A 15,072-nucleotide genomic window follows, 5' to 3' on the forward strand; every position below is an offset into this window, starting at 1 on the left:
TGATTTCAGTTTCTAACAACCTGCTAATGCTTATAATTTCAAAAATGACCATTTTTTTGGTCTTTATTAAAATGAAAAGGTTGATCGAAAAGTTTGGGGGATCTAAGAGTGTGGCAACCCAGTAGTCATGATTACTTCGAATTCTGACAATATGAGGGTCATGCTGCAGGTAGTGCAGCAAGAAGGCACTTATGTGTCTTGCGCATCTCGGAGCCTCAAAATTATTTTCCGGGCTAGATGCAGCTAAAAATTATTTTTAATTTTAAATCTGGTGAAGCTTTAGTATAGATGGCCTAATAGGATCAGTGCTGCACACTGCTACAAAGCCCAAATTATTTTCCAGTCAAGATACAGATAAACATGATTAGTAATTTGAAAGCTTAAAACGGTTGGTAGGGTGATTTTAACCAATCATCAAGCTTTTACTCTCCCCAGGATGACACAGGGGTAGAAAAGTCGTTTCGGATCCATGATTTGTTCATCTTTATGAACGTGAGTCTGTCTACATTATCAGTGGAGACCCGCGTGCGCTTATCTGTCAGCACACCACCAGCAGCGCTGAACACACGTTCAGACAGAACGCTGGCTGCGGGGCATGACAAGATCTCCAAGGCGTAAGTGGCTAGCTCCGGCCATTTATCCAGATTGGAAGCCCAAAAAGAGCAAGGGTCCAGTGACACAGTCGTGGCTTCAATGTTTACTTGGAGATACTCCTGTACCATCGTCTCTAGGCGTTGACTATGTGTCAGACTTCTTGTCTCCTGTGGCCTTGCAAAGGATGGGCTAAAAAAGTGGTGAAATGATTCCGCAAAATTGATGTTACCAGCAGATACTGTGGTTCTGTTACGGTTTGAGTGCTGAACACTTGACGGTCCCACGGTTGGCAAGTTGGAACTGTGAGATTCACTACATGCACCACTGGTATTTTGTGGAAAAGCACATGTAAGATTCTGCAACAGTCTCTGCTGATACTCCTGCATGCGTGCATCCCTTTCTATGGCAGGAATAATTTCTGCAAATTTACTTTTGTACCGGGGATCTAACAGTGTGGCAACCCAGTAGTCAGGATTATTTCTAATTCTCACAATTCGAGGGTCATGTTGCAGGTAGTGCAGCAAGAAGGCACTCATGTGTGTTGCGCATCCAGGAGCACCAAGTCCCTGTTGTGTTGGTGGCGAGGTAACAATCATGCTTCCTTCCTCTGTCCTCTCCCCCCAACCTCGCACAACAGAAATGTGATCAAGGTCTCCCTCATCTGATGAGTCTTCCATCAGTTCGTCCTCCACTTCTTCCTGGGCTCCTGCACCTTCCTCACTAGTTTGGCTGCTACCATGCGCCCTGGTAAAACCATCTCCCCCACCCTCACATGCCTGCCGCCTTGGTGCTGCCGACCGTCTGGACCTTGCAGATGTTAGCCCTTCCGCATACAACTCCTCCTCCTCTACTTCCTCCACCTCCTCTTGTGCCACCACCTGACTCCGAATTCTGTTTAACATGTGCTCCAGCATGTAAATCACCGGAATAGTCATGCTGATAATGGCATCGTCAGCACTAAACATCTTCGTCGCCATTTCAAAACTGTGCAGAAGGGTGCATAGGTCCCTGATCTGAGACCACTCCTCCAGCGTGATTTGCCCCACCTCTGAATCTCGTTGGCCCAGGCTATACGTCAGAACGTATTGCACCAGGGCTTGTCGGTGCTGCCACAGTCGCTGCAACATGTGCAGAGTTGAATTCCACCGGGTAGGCACATCGCATTTTAGCCGGTGAAGTGGCAGGCCCAACGACTTCTGTAGAGATGTAAGTCGCTGAGCTGCGGGATGCGAACGGCGGAAGTGAACACACAGCGACCGTGCCCTCTGCAGAAGGCCATCTAGTCTGGGATAGTGGGCTAAAAATTGCTGGACAACCAGGTTCAACACGTGAGCCATACAAGGCACGTGTGTGACATTGCCCCGGCGAAGGGCCGCACCCAGGTTTGCAGCATTGTCGCACACGGCCTTCCCTGGTTTCAGGTCCAGTGGAGACAACCATTCATGAAATTGGTTCTCCAGAGCTGACCACAACTCCTCAGCTGTGTGACTCACATTTCCCAGACATTTCAATGTAAAAACCGCCTGATGACGTTGAGCCCTACTGCCAGCATAGTAAGGAGGTGTGCAGGATCCCTTCTGCGCAGTTAGAAAGCTTGTGGCATGACCAGACAGGCTTTGGGTGCAGGTGGAAGACCGAGAGGAGGTTGAGGAGGCAGAAGCAGTGGAGGAACTTTGACATAAAGAGGATTGACGCACAACTCGTGGGGACGGCAAGACTTGGACAGCAGCCCCTTGTCCTGCTGTCACCATAGTTACCCAGTGCCCAGTCAGCGACATGTAACGCCCATGTCCATGCCTACTCGTCCAAGTGTCTGTGGTGAAATGCACCCTGTCACATACAGAGTTTCTCAAAGAAGCGGTGATGTTGTGTGCGACATGCTGGTGGAGCGCAGGCACACCTTTCTTTGAGAAGTAGTGCCGACTGGGCATCTGGTACTGGGGCACTGCGACGGACATAAGGTCTCGAAAATCCTCTGTGTCCACCAGGCGGAAAGGCAGCATTTCTGTAGCCAAGAGCTTGCAGATGGTGAAATTCAACCTCTTAGCTTTCTCATGGCTAGGAGGAAATGGTCTTTTACTTGTCCACATCTGAGGGACCGAGGGCTGGCTATTGTGCTTAGACGGGGTTGATAAGGGTGTCCCCGGCACACTGCCGGTCTGTGAGGAAGATGCAGGCGGACATGTTAGGTTGCCTTGATCCAAAGGTGGTGCTATCGATGTCGGACAGCGCTCAACACCAGCTGGTGTTCCCACCTCCAAAGAAAATGATGACCTGCCAATCACGCTGGCTGTTGCGGGTAAAGAGGTGGCAGGTCTGCGCCCCAAAACAGGTGTGACTGCTGTCCCCCCAGTCACAGAGGATGAAGAGGCCGCGGATGCACAAGATATGGCAGACGGTGGTTGGCCCGGCCGGCTAGGCCGCATTGTAGCACACTGAGCTTCCCACTGCAACTTATGCTTCATGTCCATGTGCCGGTTCATGCATGAAGTACTCAAACTATGTATTTTTTGGCCTCTACTTAGCTTTTGCTGACAAATGTTACAGATAACACGAGTTGGGTCATCTTTATCGATCTGAAAAAATGCCCAGGCTATGCAAGGCTTAGCACCCATGCGACCTGAAGAGCCACCACGACTTGTGGTGAGAGGCAGAGTTGTGTTTGAGGATGCAGTTGTTGACGTGCTTCCAGTACTACGTCTCTGTCCAGGAAGGCGCAACCTGACCTCGTCGTCACTAGCATCTTCCTCCACCTCCTCTGCTGACCTCATCTCTTGGCTGACTGTGGGTTGACAGTAAGTGGGATCTCCAACCTCATCATCATCACCCTGTGCGTTATCACACCCGTCGTCCTCAGAGCCAACCTGTTCCTGCCTGACAAAAAACTAAAGTTGTCGCTCCAATCAGGTATTTGAGTCTTATCATCGTCTTCCTCATTGTCTCCACCAACAGGAGTTACAGTTTGGGAATGAGGGTCTACATTATGGTCAGAACCTTCTGCGTCTGGTCCTGGATCCGACTCATAAAGATTCTGGGCATCAGTGCAGATCATTTCCTCGTCTGGATTCACAGAAGCGCTGGAGTCGACCTCTGATTCCCAGGCTATAGTATGAGTAAACAGCTCTGCAGACTCAACCATCTGTTCTACCTCATACTCAGACGGGCAGCTGGAGATTTGGGAGCTGTGAGGAAGCAAGTGCGATTGGGGTGACACCTTTGAGGACTGGAGTATTTGTGATGTTGAAGTTGATGTGGAGGAGAGCCCACTTAAAGGAGCACTTGATATCCGTTGAAGCACCTGCTGTTTTTGTGCCTCATCTGGAATTTGTAGCGATTGGCGTGGCCGTAAGAAAGGGATCTTATCACATTGTCCGCTAAAAGAAGTAGACATTTTAGTTTGGCTGGAAGATGGTCTTTCTTCTGCAGATGTTACTGTTGCTTTAACACCTACCCCACGGACACAACCTTTTTTCCCCTTCCCAACACGCCTATTCCCCTTTCCACCAGCAGCAGGCCTTTTTCCACTCATTTTGGTGGTTAACTAATTCACAACTCTGGAGTTGTTTGCACAAAAAAACAATGGATGGTAACCGAGCAGAGCTGAGTGGCCAAACTGTGGTATTAGGCCAAAACTATTGGCTGGGTTAGATGCAGAAAAAAATTATATTCAATTTGCAACCTGATGGAGGTCAGTATAGATGGACTAATACAACAAGTCCCACACACAGCTAGAAGCCCAATATTTTTTCAGAGGTAGATGCAGAAAAAAATATATTCAGTTTGCAACCTGATGGAGGTCAGTATAGATGGACTAATACAACAAGTCCCACACACAGCTAGAAGCCCAATATTTTTTCAGAGGTAGATGCAGAAAAAAATATATTCAGTTTGCAACCTGATGGAGGTCAGTATAGATGGACTAATACAACAAGTCCCACACACAGCTAGAAGCCCAATATTTTTTCAGAGGTAGATGCAGAAAAAAATATATTCAGTTTGCAACCTGATGGAGGTCAGTATAGATGGACTAATACAACAAGTCCCACACACAGCTAGAAGCCCAATATTTTTTCAGAGGTAGATGCAGAAAAAAATATATTCAGTTTGCAACCTGATGGAGGTCAGTATAGATGGACTAATACAACAAGTCCCACACACAGCTAGAAGCCCAAATATATTTTCAGAGGTACTGTAGATGCAGATAAAAATTATTTTTAATTTGCAACCTGATGGAGGTCAGTATAGATGGACTAATAGAGAAAGTCCGACACACTACTAGAAGGCCAAATATTTTTTCAGAGCTAGATGCAGAAAAAAATTATATTCAGTTTGCATTCTGATGGAGGTCAGTATAGATGGACTAACAGAGAAAGTCCCACACACTGCTAGAAGGCCAAATGTTTTTTCAGAGCTAGATGCATACAAAAAATTATTTTGAATTTGCAACCTGATCGAGGTCAGTATAGGTGGACTAATAGAACAAGTCCCACACACTGCTAGAAGGCCAAATATTTTTTCAGAGCTAGATGCAGAAAAAAATTATATTCAGTTTGCAACCTGATGGAGGTCTGTATAGATGGATTAATAGAACAAGACCCACACACAGCTAGAAGCCCAATATTTTTTCAGAGGTAGATGCAGAAAAAAATATATTCAGTTTGCAACCTGATGGAGGTCAGTATAGATGGACTAATACAACAAGTCCCACACACAGCTAGAAGCCCAATATTTTTTCAGAGGTAGATGCAGAAAAAAATATATTCAGTTTGCAACCTGATGGAGGTCAGTATAGATGGACTAAAACAACAAGTCCCACACACAGCTAGAAGCCCAATATTTTTTCAGAGGTAGATGCAGAAAAAAATATATTCAGTTTGCAACCTGATGGAGGTCAGTATAGATGGACTAATACAACGAGTCCCACACACAGCTAGAAGCCCAAATATTTTTTCAGAGGTACTGTAGATGCAGATAAAAATTATTTTTAATTTGCAACCTGATGGAGGTCAGTATAGATGGACTAATAGAGAAAGTCCGACACACTGCTAGAAGGCCAAATATTTTTTCAGAGCTAGATGCAGAAAAAAATTATATTCAGTTTGCAACCTGATGGAGGTCAGTATAGATGGACTAATAGAATGATGCTATGCCCAAAAGATTTTACTTCACTAGGTGCAGTAAAAAAATTGGTATTCTATACACAGGTGGTATATCTTGCAACACAGATAGGCTACTCCACTGACTAACACACTCTGCAATAGGCCAAAAAGGATTAGCTTTGCTAGATTCAGCCAAATGCTGTGAAAAAAACTTGCACAGCACTGGCACAGACCTGCCTGGCAAAAACTAATAGGAACTGATGTAACCTAGTCCTGAAAAGGACTCCAATTACAATTAGTCTTTACTCCCACAATCTATCTATTTAAGAGCACAGACCTCCCTGATAAAAGTCGTAGGAAATGCTGTAACCTAGTCCTTAAAAGGACTGCAATCACAACTATTCCCTACTCCCAAGCTATCTGTATATTTGTGCGAAAATTGGCTTGAAATTAACAAGGTATAGCGCACACAGCAACAGCGGTGCCATCTAACACGCAGCTGCAGCAGTGAGAAAATGGTGGCGACGGGGAAAATGGCTTGGTCTTATAGGGCAAGGACATGTGACATACACTGCCAATGACACATGCCCTTGCTTGTGTGAAAAAAAGCACTTCGCTCCGTGTGTGCGCTGCTGATAGGCTGACAGATTGCACCTCCCCACTGCAAATGCGGGAAAGAGAAAAAAAAATGGAGATCTTCATTGTTCCTGCAGAGATCCATCCCCTGCCCCTCCCCCCACCCCGCTGTACACTCAAACTGCGTATTAACATTAATTTTCATCATTACTGAGAAAAAATCCAGTTATGATTTTGGTGCACGAACAGTTATCGAACATAACCTCGAACAGCCGAATTTTTCTCAAATTGTTCGTGTTCGCCGAACGGCTCGAACACCGCCCAAAACAGCTCGAATTTGAGATTGGCGAACAGTTCGAGTAGAACAACGCTCATCTCTACTTATCAGTCGCAGTTTTTGGTGGCCTGGATGGCAGAAAGAAGTCATCAAGTGGGTGCGTCAATGTACGGTGTGTGCAAGGTCAAAGGCTTCACATACTCCTGCTGCGAGGTTGCTTTGCCCTCTGGAGGTTCCTAGTGCGCCTTGGACGCATCTCACAATGGATTTTATTACTGATCTGCCTGTGTCCGAGGGTTTTACTGTCATCTGGGTGGTGGTGGACCGTTTTAGTAAGATGTGTCATTTCGTTCCATTCATTAAGTTGCCTTGCGCCAAGACACTCGCTAAGGCTTTTGTTAAGGAGATTGTCAAGCTTCATGGCTTCATGGCGTTCCCACAGATATTGTTTCTGATAGAGGACCTCAGTTTGTGGCTCGCTTTTGCCCTGGGAGTCCATTTGTCATTTTTGTCTGGGTATCATCCTGAGTCTAATGGACAGACTGAAAGAAAGAACCAGGATGTAGAACAGTTTTTGCGTTGTTTTGTGGCAGACAATCAAGAGGTGTGGTCTGAGTTTCTGCCTCTCGCAGAATTTGCTCTTAACAATCATACATCCTCCTCTGCTGGGTGTTCTTCTTTTTTTTGTTGTACTGGGAGACATCCGTCTTTTGGTTCGTTCTCCAAATTGGGGTCGGCTGTGCCGGAGGAGGAGAATTTTTCCGGTGATTTGAAGAGAGTTTGGACTAATGTACGTTGCAACCTTCAAGAGGCTAACAAGAAGTCCAAGAAGTATTTTGACAGGAAACGTAAGGAGATTTTGTTTACTATGGGTGACATGGTTTGGTTGTCCTCAAAGAACCTGCGGTTGAGGATTCCCTCTAAAAACTGGGTCCTAAGTTTGTGGGTCCATTTAAAGTGCTTCAGGTTGTTAACCCGTCTGCGGTGAGGTTGAATGTCCCTACTTCCTGGAAGATTAATCCTGTGTTTCATGTTTCCTTGCTGAAAAAGGCGGATGTATCAGATAGGGATGCCACTGTCACAGTTCCTCCTGTGGTGGAAGACGGAGAATATGAAATTTCTCGTATCTTGAATTCTAGATGGCATAGAGGGAGATTACAGTATCTTGTCTCCTGGAAGGGTTTCGGTCCCAAAGATAACTCCTGGGTAAGGGCAGATGATGTCTCTGCTCCTAGGCTTGTTAGAGCTTTCCACAAGAGGTTTCCGGATAGGCCTGGGCCTGGAGGATCCGGAGGATCCTCATAAAAGAGGGGGTACTGTTAGAACCCTCCGGTTTGTTTTTTCCATCTTGTGTTTTGCAGTCACGTGACCCTCTGCCTTTATATTCCAGCTCCGCCCTTTTGGCTGTGCTGGACTTCAGTGTTGTTTGACTGTTTTGCTAGCCAGGTGCTTCGGTGCCTTTCTCTATCAGTTCGCTTGGTCCTTCTGGGACCTCTAGTACCTTTTTGTCAGTTTGTCTTTTTCTGTTCTGCAACAACTTTCTCTGTTCAGGAGGTATCCCATTTTTGTTCCAGTCTTTAGTTCTTTTAGGGACCAGTCCCCTTATGCTATAGGTCTTCGTTCAGACTAGCCGAGGACTAAGGCGGGTCTGTTCGCTAGGAACAGGCAGTCCGCTATGACGCGCCCCCTGGGCCTGTGTTGTGCAGGGAATACCCGGAGCCGGATCGCTGGGGGTTGTAGTCTCCGTGGCGCTGACCCGGTCCGTGCCCAGGGTGGTCAATTCAGTGGCAGTCTTATTAGTGAGATAATAGTCCGACTACGCCACCCGTGGAATGTGGTCAGTGCGGACCGCCGCTGCAAGGCAGACCGCTGGGGCAGATGGTGCATGCAGCTTAGGTAGTGTGACTCCCCATGGGAAGAATACAGCCCCAGGGCAGTGTCGTGGATGATGGGGGTGATGGTGCAGATAGTCCCAATACCAATAGTGCCGGAGGAGCAAGAAGTCACAGACAACGTGTTGCAAGCCAATGTCCTTTACTCACAGTTTGTATTCTCCAGGTCACTCTCGCGAAACAGTGACCACCCGAGCCGTGCTGCGTCCACCAGGCAGGGGACTTGGTCAACTCCCAGGTCTTTCTGGAGTATGTCTCAAAGCTCCTCTCCGTCCTTTCTCTGGCTCGTACCCCACCAGTGACCAAGCTCATGTCCAGCTCCCGCGGGCCTTCTCTTGGGAGGGCTACGTGCCCACGTCCCTGACCCTATATGGTATGCCATCCTAGCAAGGTGTAGCGAGGGGTCGCACCAAGGGCTGGTCACGACCTCCGGTTCTTGGCTGAAGATGATTTGCTTCCACCAATTTGGGATCCGGTACCCTGTTCTGCCAACCCGTCACCCGCAGTCTCCTGGGTCCTTAGGGTTCTCTCTTCCTTCTCGTTCCTGAGCCTTTCTGTTTCACTACTTACTTCTGTTCTGGTCTTGTTCCCTTTTCTTTCCACTGCTCCTTCTCCTCTCTCTCTCTCTTTCTGGCCCCGGCCTCTGTGCCAGGCCTGCCCAGGGAGCAGAGACCATGCAGCAGTCCTGCTCCCTGCCTTCTCCACTTCTCCTCACAGACTGAACTTCTTCTTCTTTCTCTTTCAGTGCTGGCTGGGCCTCACAGGCTAGGCCCTCCTCCATGCAGAGGCCCTGCTCTGTCACTTCCTCTCCCTGACTGAACACTGTTCTAAGATGGTGCCCACCTTTTATACCTCCCTCTAACCATGAGCCCAGGTGACTAGCAACCAATGGGCTCCTACCTATGCTCAGGAACCAACCCCTACCTGCCCCTACAGCACTGGGTATTCCACCCCCCTCCCCACTCCAGCCAGGGACAGATGCTGTCGTGCCTGCACTTCTGTCTAGTGGGAGCACCGTTGAGTTGTCCCTCGGAAATGGGGTGTGTGTGCTGTATGCAGCCTACTGAGCCTTGATCCATACTCCATCCTTACCCGGGAGTGGGATATCACACCTCTGGTTTGAGGTGCAGTAGCCCTGTAGCAGCCGAGCCCTCGGGGTGCTACATTCCCCCTTGGTAAAGCACAGCACGTCCTCTGGCTGGAACAGAGCAAAAACAATTCACAGGGTATGAAAAAACTTTTTCAATAACTGCTTACATCAGGAAACAGACACACTTGTACAATTCCCTTTATGGGAAACACTCTGATGAAACACTTTTGGTTATTACTTCCGGAACTCTTTTACCATAAAACACATTATAAAACTTTTGCAAGTAAAACATTCTTGACTTCTGGCCGCTGTGCAACTGGCAACCAGGTATTCACTGTTTTCAAAGGTGCTTGAGGTAGAGGTGCAGTTTCATTATAAAACCAGTAGGGGGAGCTTTAAGAAGCGCAACTATTTACAGGATGGCCGCTCTCAGTCCTCGGCCAGGTAGGGAAGGGGATGGCTGTTCTCAGTCCTCAGCCAGGTAAGGAAGGGGGTATCTTGGAAACGGGTAACAGTCTTTTAGCTGTCCCAACGGGGACCACACTTATTAACAGTTCAAAAGAAAAACAGTCCTTGTACCCGGACGGGTAACTTTGTACAGTTCCTTACTCACGCTACTTTCTTTTAATAGCTATGTCCTCCTTGAGCTCCCTCCTGAGGGCAGTCTTCGACCCGTCCGGGTCCTCTTGGCTTTCCTCGTACTGGTGGTACTGCAGCTTCTCCTCCGTGAACAGGTGAACGTGGAGGGCGTACTGTCCCTTGGCACCCTTGTGCAGTAGGCCTTGCGGCGGGGTCTGGAGAAGGCCGCTGTGGATGACGCCCGGGGTCAGAGGGTGCGACTTTGGGCCTGGGCGCGGGCTGGTGGTGGCGGTGCCCAGGGCTGGAGGGCTCGACTGCAGGGCTTGTTGCGGGGTCTGGAGCAGGTCGGGGTCTGGAGCAGGTCGGTGTCTGCAGCGCCCGGGATCGGCAGCTCCACCAGGGGGCCCGGGAGCAGGCTGACGCTGGCAGCGTCTGGGACAGGGAGACTACTCTTACCTGCTCCCGCGACCGCTCCTGCATCACGCGTCTTCTCCTGGCGCTGGTCGGGGCCTGCGACGAGTGGGGCACTGCCGATGCTGGGCAGCTTAGTCTGCTGCCGGTCCGCCATCTTGCTCTCCGTTCCCGATGTCTTCCTATCCCCCGGTGGACCGTGGCCTACCTTGCGATGATCTTCCTCCGTAGGCCGCGGCTCCGCAGTCGATCGTCGGGGTTGAGGACCTTGCGTCGCGCTCCTGTGATGGCAGCGTCGCTCCCTCTCCCTTCCAGGACCTTACGCAGTGTCAGTGCATGGGGCGGAGCTTCGAATCTCACGCGCTTTCGGCGTCCACGCCCCTCTTCTTCCCGCGTGGCGTCCCAAAGATGGCGTCCGATGGCGGGAAGTGGCTGTGGATGGCGGGAAGACGGCAGAAGATGGCGGGAAACGACCCAAGATGGCGTCCGATGGCGGGAAACAACTCCAGACGGCGGGAAACTTCACCACAGGTAAGTACAAAAGTCTTTTTTCAGGCACGCAATACCCGTTGGGGCCGGTTGGTTTGAATCCTGCCGACTACGCCAAAGTTGACGCACCCCCTGGGCCTGTGCTGTGCAGGGAATACCCGGAGCCGGATCGCTGGGGGTTGTAGTCTCCGTGGCGCTGACCCGGTCCGTGCCCAGGGTGGTCAATTCAGTGGCAGTCTTATTAGTGAGATAATAGTCTGACTACGCCACCCGTGGAATGCGGTCAGTGCGGACCGCCGCTGCAAGGCAGACCGCTGGGGCAGATAGTGTATGCAGCTTAGGTAGTGTGACTCCCCACGGGAAGAGTACAGCCCCAGGGCAGTGTCGTGGATGATGGGGGTGATGGTGCAGATAGTCCCAATACCAATAGTGCCGGAGGAGCAAGAAGTCACAGACAACGTGTTGCAAGCCAATGTCCTTTACTCACAGTTTGTATTCTCCAGGTCACTCTCGCGAAACAGTGACCACCCGAGCCGTGCTGCGTCCACCAGGCAGGGGACTCGGTCAACTCCCAGGTCTTTCTGGAGTATGTCTCAAAGCTCCTCTCCGTTATTTCTCTGGCTCGTGCCCCACCAGTGACCAAGCTCATGTCCAGCTCCCGCGGGCCTTCTCTTGGGAGGGCTACGTGCCCACGTCCCTGAACCTATATGGTATGCCTTCCTAGCAAGGTGTAGCGAGGGGTCGCACCAAGGGCTGGTCACGACCTCCGGTTCTTGGCTGAAGATGATTTGCTTCCACCAATTTGGGATCCGGTACCCTGTTCTGCCAACCCGTCACCCGCAGTCTCCTGGGTCCTTAGGGTTCTCTCTTCCTTCTCGTTCCTGAGCCTTTCTGTTTCACTAGTTACTTCTGTTCTGGTCTTGTTCCCTTTTCTTTCCACTGCTCCTTCTCCTCTCTCTCTCTTTCTGGCCCCAGCCTCTGTGCTAGGCCTGCCCAGGGAGCAGAGCCCATGCAGCAGCCCTGCTCCCTGCCTTCTCCACTTCTCCTCACAGACTGAACTTCTTCTTCTTTCTCTTTCAGTGCTGGCTGGGCCTCACAGGCTAGGCCCGCCTCCGGAGCAGAGCTCCACAGAGGCCCTGCTCTGTCACTTCCTCTCCCAGACTGAACACTGTTCCAAGATGGTGCCCACCTTTTATACCGCCCTCTGACCATGAGCCCAGGTGACTAGCAACCAATGGGCTCTTACCTATGCTCAGGAACCAACCCCTACCTGCCCCTACAGCACTAGGTATTCCACCCCCCTCCCCACTCCAGCCAGGGACAGATGCTGTCGTGCCTGCACTTCTGTCTAGTGTGAGCACCGTTGAACTGTCCCTCGGAAATGGGGTGTGTGTGCTGTATGCAGCCTACTGAGCCTTGATCCATACTCCATCCTTACCCGGGAGTGGGATATCACACCTCTGGTTTGAGGTGCAATACCCCTGTAGCAGCCGAGCCCTCGGGGTGCTACAGCTACATCGTAGGGATTCAGCTTAGTCTTACAGTAGGGACAGCTTTCCCCTTTCTTTCCTTAGTACATGTTGTAGATCATAACAATTATATATCATACCACCTCTGAGCCCATGTACAGCTGCACAAATGGTATGTCGGCACCTGTGTGGGTTGAATAAGAGCCTTGTACAACTGGACATCACCCATAATGAAAATTCCTTGGGTCAGCCAGGGACAGGATTGACCTTTTCTCCGGCCCCCGGGCAAATTCCCGGAGACCTCATGCTCGGCCGGTGGACCTGTTTTGCAGGCCCTTTAATTACTTCTTGCACTATGAGCATGCACATGCAGCCCTCACTACTAAATTGCTGCCCATGCAATGAAGGATTACTTCCTGATGCTGGCCAGTGTCATTGTCAGAACGATCCTTGTGGGCGTTGTTAGAGCGCAATACACTCCCATTCCCCAAATGAAGGCAGCAGCGAGAGCCTCCATATCCCCTATTATGTATATTCTACTGCCTCCTTCAATCAAAGCTAGGCGCTTGCGCAGTGCTGTTTTATGCTCTGCTCACAGTAGGGCAGAGCAAAGTACGCTACCATCTACAGGGCACAAAGGTGGCATTATCGCTATGAAATGGACACAGTGGTGGGCATTATTATGTGGGGCATTAAGAGATGCACTGTTTTTGTACCACACAACAGGTGCAGCAGCGCCTCAGTATTTGGGTACAGCAGGATGAGGAGTTTGTGTAGGTTGGGAATAGATGGGGACAGGGCTGGAAATGTGAGAAGTCAGATGTGTCTTTGTTATAATCCTGCAGACAAGTCCTGACTAGAAAAAGATGCTATGGCTTTCTGGGCAAGATGGAAAAGTCCGGAAAAGTGAATGACTCCATAAGAAAGAACATTGGCTGTAAGTCACCATCTATAAACCGTACTGTAATCTGTTATATGTTCTGCAGGACTGATATCTCCTACCATATGGTCACAATATGGCAGTATTATAAGTGTTGGTCTTTGCATAGAGATTTGTATTCAGTAACAGCGTGGTCATCTGCTGAGTTTCTTCTACACCCACAATTAGGCTGCGCCACCCTAGTTGTAATCAGGGTTATCGGTTAGGGGCCCACTCAATTGTTTCACCCCCTCCTGAGCTGAACCCCTGGCTACGCCTCTGGTGAGCAGTGATGGATTTCCTTCATAGAGAAGACATGTAGTGTACTATATACATCTCTGTTTGGTTCAACTTACTGCTGTGAGCTCTATCTAAAACGTATTGCAAAGAGTCTCTTGCACTCCCGACTGATACAAACGTGGAAATGCTGTTCCGAGTAGCAACATCATCAATAGCACCTAAAATCACAGTCTCGCCAAAGAGAAGCAGTTCCTGCCTTCAGATCAGGGGTGAGTTAATTAAATGTTTGACCAAATATAGCAGGGTAATTTTTAAGTTGATAATTTTGTATGGCCCCTGAAAGATGGTGTAAATATTCAAACGGCCTTTGACAGAAAAAAGGTTCCCTAACCCTAGTCTAAGTCCTTATAGACTCCAGGCAGACACATGAGAACCCTACATGGTATGCATGGTTTTTACAACTGGTTTCTAATGTACAGTCATCTCAGTATGAAGAGAAAAAGCTCCACTCATTATAATGACTATCGAAGACAGTGCCTGGGCTTTCCCTGTCTCCATGTATCTGTTCAGCAGGTGTGGATTGGGACAAGGAGTGGACACTTTACTGCACACAGACTTCTTTGGCTCTGTAGAATGTCAATGCATTAAACTGAGATGTAAAACGGTTATCATAATTTGGGAGCAGTCTGGGAGGAGAGCCAGGAATACATGGCAGATTCAGATAGTTCTTCTAAAATTGTCTTTATTTAGCTTCCATGCAGATTTTTGTACAATTGCTTTAAGTACAAGATAAAGTCCGCAGCCTGTGCCTGGGGTAATACAAGCAGCTTGGCTGATTTTTCCCAGTTCTTATCTAACTTATTCTTTTACCTTTATAACAACAGTTCTTCTGGTTTTCTATATTAAGTTGCTACTTGACTATTTAAATTAAGTGATTGAGACTCACTGGGATATACTGTGTAAGTTATTTGCTTCTGAGCTTTGATTATGTAACCTGTTCAGTGTTTACTGACTACAGAACAGCTTAATGAGAAAAACAAAGTGCTGTTAATGAGCGAGCAAGGCAAGCTGCTCAGAAGTAATATGCTAGGAACTAACACACAGATTCACTAATGATAGGTAAGATTAGAATACAGAAGAAGATGTTGGGGGTAATCTTATGTGACCCATTTGAACACATCTGTAACATACAATAAATTAGGCTTAGGCTGCGTGCCCACTATGCGTTTTTCAAGTGTTTTTGCCGTGGAATTTCTGCAGCGAAAACCCTTAAAAAATGCTCGGTAATGCGTGCCCCATGGTCCCCAGTGATAATCTGCATGTGCTGTGCACATGCTGCGGAAATATCCGCAGCATGTCCATTAATTTTGCGGACACGCAGCGTAATTGCCGCCATTGACTTGCATTGAATCGCTTAACCCTCCGTCAGGGGCAATA

The sequence above is a fragment of the Phyllobates terribilis genome, unplaced genomic scaffold, assembly GCF_046119375.1.
Source record: "Phyllobates terribilis strain yellow unplaced genomic scaffold, ASM4611937v1 Scaffold_11__3_contigs__length_659146591, whole genome shotgun sequence".
Taxonomy (NCBI): Eukaryota; Metazoa; Chordata; class Amphibia; order Anura; family Dendrobatidae; genus Phyllobates; species Phyllobates terribilis.